The following is a 4,862-nucleotide window of genomic DNA, read 5'->3' as shown; positions in this document are numbered from 1 at the left end:
CGTTGGGGGACTAGCCATGGACGCAACTTCTCCAAACCACAAAAGTTGGGACAGCCTACCATGTGCACAAAGTGGTCCACAAGCGGGATTTGTCCCACATTTCAAATATGCCGTTAGGGCATGTTTGCTTTGCGGGACAACAGCTAGGTGAGGACAAAGCGGCCCTGCACAGGTGATGTCTTGTCTGTGAATTACAAGCAGTATCCATAGGGTACGTTTGATGGTTTGTCTTTGGCCAGAAATTCGAGGGCTTTTGTTGTTTGGTTTGATGTCGCAAAGGAGCCGAGGAAAAGCAACCTTATGGGAGTTCTGGATACCCTTGTTGAGGGTGCCGGGTGTGGTGCCATGGCTGTAAAAATTTTGGTGCTTGAAAATTTTGTTAAGGTTTTATGATTTATTTATAAAAAATATGACTATGAATTCTTATTTTTAGTTTTTTGGATTTTGATTTTTGGTTTTTGGTTTTTGGTTTGTATATAAATATATTGCATTTTAGTTCTTGCATTTTGGTTTTTGGTATAAAAATATGAATATGATTTATTTTTTTTGCCCTTTTTGTTTGAATATAAAATGAACATGAATGTGCATTTTAGGGTTTTTTGTTTGTATATAAAAAAATATAAATTCTTATTTTTTACTTAAATTGCCCAAAATTTAAACATTTTTTCGTACTTGGATCCGGTTTGAAATCTATATTTAAAGCTAAAATCCATAATTTTTTATAAACTTTCATAGATCTAATAACGCGCAAATTAAAGTATTTATTTATAAAAAAATTATCAATTCATATTTTTTTTCTAATTACCTAAATTTTAAATATTTTAGTTTTTATATCTAATCCAACATTAAAATCCATAATAAACATGTTAAAACATTCATATGGTTGGATGGATAGAGTCATACAATTCAAAACAAAGTAATCTGACCCATTATTCATGACTGCCCAAGTTATCCGCACATGGTCGTCAAACAATGGGCATTTAAAACACAGCATCAATCCAAACAGACGTTGGACTTGGTACAGTTCTTACCTAACGAACAGAACCAGTGTTATGTCTCTTTTTTGTTCATTTCATCCAATCCTGCATCAAACATACTCATAGAGACGTCCACGTTTAATTTGAAAAGGCACCCCTTAGAGGTCGTTTGGTTCTCTGAAGGACGGGAACGTCAACTTTTCTCATGAAATGACACAACTTTCTAAAAGCACCTATCATGCTTAGGGGTGGCAAAACCTGACACAGCCCGCCAAACCGCCTCTTAGGCGGGTTCGGGTTGGGCTTAAGCCAACCCATTTAATAAACGGGTCGACCCGCGTAACCCGTTTATTAAACAGGTCGGGTTCGGGTTGGGGGTATGCCAACCCGGCTGACCCGTTTAATAAACGGGTTAGGCGGGTGGGTCAACCCGCCAACCCGACCCGCGAACCTGAGAACCTGTTTAGCCGACCCAACCCATTTATTAAATGGGTTGGCGGGTCGGGTTCGTGTTTGCCACAGCCGACCCGTTTAATAAACGGGTCGGGTTCGGGTTGAGGTATGCTGACCCGCCAACCCGTCGGGTCGACCCGCCAACCCGACACGATTGCCACCCCTAATCATGCTAGCTTTCCCGTGAAAACCCCATCATTGGTTGAGGTGAAGGGATTTTTCACGCCAAATGTGGAAGGAGGTGGAAACCTATCGGTCTCACTTGGTCTAATATCGACTTTTTTCGTGCCAGGGTGTTTCACCCATGGTGGAAAGGGAATGCAAGCGTGACACTTTCTCATGAAAACTGCTTGTGACAAACAGGCCCTTAAAGATTCTTCAAACTATTAGAGTACCTGCTCCAGATCCAAAGACCAGTATCAAGAAGAATCCAGAAATTGGCTCAAATGAGAAAAATCCAGAAGACAAGAGTCAAAAGTATTCCTTGAGGATAAGAAGTCGGTTCAACATAGGAATCCAAGATCGACTCCAATCTCACAAAGAGCAGCGATCCAGAGAGTGGCTAAGTGCCATGGCTATTTGCCGCAGGCAATCACATGACAACATTTCATGTGGAGCATGCACTATGTAGCTGTGGGCCCAATGCAATGCTGCCCTCACATAGCCATGGCACTTAGCCGCTCCTTTGATCTCAACTCATCTCACAAAAGATGCAGTTGTATATTACTTCTTTCTTCTATTTTTGGCAATTTTATTTGATGAGGATTTGTATTCCTTTTGTACAAATACATTAATTGAGCAAAAGTGCAAATATTAAGAACATGCATGAAGTTTAGGCAAGATTTACTTCTTAACTAACATTATGATAACTAATAAGAATTAATAACTTATTTTCAATAATATATATGATTACATTCATTACAACTATAAAACTTCTTTCTTAAAAAAACTTCAAAAGTACTACAAAGTTAGTTATATTTTAATATAAATGAGTGCACAGTCAATTTACTTTTAATAAAATTTAAATATCATAAATTAAGTATTTAAATGCAACATATGTTTAGATAAAATCAAGAAATAAGAAAAAATAATGCAGTTACATTACATTTTGAAAATTTGAAATTTCATCCAATTCATTATGTTCACCTTAGTATTAAAAATATAAACAAAAGATAGTTTTAAAAATAAATAATTAAGGTTTTGAATAAAAGATGTATTTAAACATTTTATTAGAAAAATAAAAATCTTTTTTTGAAGAAGAGAGGCAGTTGGAAAAATAAAATTCTTATGTAAGGGAAACGATCAAGAAACCTATAGAAAACATGTTTCCTAAATAAGGAACACAAGTTTCCCATGTTGATGTGAAACAAGTTTCTCAGTTGATGGGAAACAGGTTTCCCGTGCATTTTTCTAAGTTTTCCACAAGTTTCTGAAATGTTAGATTTCTGATTTCATAAATGGTTTCCCATGAAATGAGTTTCCCACATGTGAGTAGAGTTTTCGGTAACCCTAATCTGGATCAAGTCTGGAAAAGGCATACCTAACCAAGAGTCATATATGATCCATTTGCAGGTCTCCGGTCCAATCTAAACAGGTGGCATATATGATGGGATTTGTGTGCCTTACAATTGACAGATATCTCAGCTCTCATGAAATTGAATTGGCACTTAGAATTCATCTTGGTGTTATATAAAACGAAGGTCCCTCATGAAAGCCAGGAAAGGACTTCTCTTTATATCAAAAAATAAAGGAAAATAAAGCTTTATCTTCAATGGCTTTTTATTGGGAATACAGAAAGAAGTTTCCTACTAATCGTCAAAAGATAAGTGGGATATCTGAAAAAAAATTATGTAATAACCATGAAAAAAAAGGTAAAGCAGCAGAAAAATACAGAAAATCTTGTACAACTTTTGCTAGATAAAGCAGTCTTTTTCTTTGATGCAATTATTACTGAGAAGCCACGTTCCATAAAGTTTCATGTCGCAGCTAATGATCAAAGTAGAGAGGAATATTTGTTCCCGGCAAAGAAATCAATGACTTCTTCAAGGTGGAGCCAAAGGTTGGGTCTGGACAGCCTAACACCATTGATGATATGGTACACCAATGAGTGAAATGCTTTCTCACCAAACCGAATCCATAAGATGTTGAGTGCAGATATAGATAATAATTATCAGGCTTTTGCTTCCATAAGAAATAACAGAAGTGTCACATGTGTTGATAATGAAATCCTAAGCCAAGGCATGTAGGTCCACAATAAGTGCACGTTTTGCACCCGCTTCCCCTGAGAAAATTAGTGTCTTTTTTCCTCTAGATGAAGGTTTAAGAGAACTTTCATTTATAGATCTGCATCTTCAAGGGGAAGAGGTCACTTGATACGTTCTTATGCCAATAGGTCCAAGACAATTAACTGAGGGAACCTAAGGTGTTGAACATGGCAAATTTGAACAGCAAGCTACAGTAGATATGTCAAAGAGGGAAGGCCGCAGATAATGAAATACATCAGAAACAGAACGCACTACTGCATATATGCTGTACAAGAGCTCTCCATGAAGCCTATTCCGATAGTCATTTGCATCACAAATAGTCGAAAATAGAAAACTGTCAACATTCAAAAAATACAAAATCTTGATTAGTTAAGAAGGCCAATCTCCTGTTGAATCTTCACATTGAACATGGAGCGTCGTCGGTCACACCTCCTGTAACGAAAATTGTCAACAAAAAGGATTAGAATTTCATTATTCAAGGAATCTATATAAACAGGTTGCAGTAATCGGATCTTAGCCAGCACATTACATGTCATGGAGTCACACCAAACAAAAGAACCGCTGTCACAACCCCTTTGACAGAACTTCAGAAACTAAAACAATCAGGACACCGGTCCAATGGAATTCATAAGTACCATCAATCTTATGTGCCAAATCATGGGTTGTGATAGCTGGTCAATGCCACACATCATAAACTTGAAAAGTAACCAAAAATGAAATTGGTATTGAAGAAAGTTGTAAAGTACTCAATTATGATAAAGTGGGAAAAAAATGACCCATCACACAATTCTAAATAAAGAAATTTGCCAGTTAATTTACAAAAGCATTAACCAAGCAGCCATATTTAGCCAACCTGATGCTAGCTCCGAAGCCTATTCTTCGATTTCATTACACACAAAGTCACCCTGTTCACTGACCTTTCCCTTTTGCCATCAAATGGCTCCCACAGCGTTAGATCAACAATAGGAATAATTTTATGTAGAAAAGCACGTTTATCACAACCTTCATTAAGGATACTTTGTGGCACCAGTTACCAGAAATATTCTGTCTCCAACCCACCAAGTGAACTAATGGTGATGCAAATCCAATACTTGCATCTTATTGTCATCTCATGTATGTTGATCTAAACGACAGTTTTGAAATTTTCTCTTATAAAATCCTGCGTACA

At 36.9% G+C, this 4,862-nt stretch overlaps 1 protein-coding gene across 3 annotated transcripts in view; it reads right to left on the bottom strand.

Moving 5' to 3' along the window:
- Window positions 1–3,894: 3,894 nt before the first annotated feature.
- Window positions 3,895–4,862, bottom strand: part of LOC149843582 (uncharacterized) — a 16,357-nt gene continuing 15,389 nt past the window's right edge. For all 3 annotated transcript variants that reach the window (XR_016430902.1, XR_016430901.1, XM_089999922.1), the window contains one exon: window positions 3,895–4,126. The gene's annotated coding sequence lies outside the window, so the exon portion shown is untranslated. The remainder of the gene's footprint in view (window positions 4,127–4,862) is intronic.

Source organism: Nuphar pumila, chromosome 3 (genome assembly GCF_984573655.1).
Source record: "Nuphar pumila chromosome 3, dmNupPumi1.hap1.1, whole genome shotgun sequence".
Taxonomy (NCBI): domain Eukaryota; kingdom Viridiplantae; phylum Streptophyta; class Magnoliopsida; order Nymphaeales; family Nymphaeaceae; genus Nuphar; species Nuphar pumila.
This window is presented reverse-complemented; position numbering and strand designations above follow the sequence as displayed.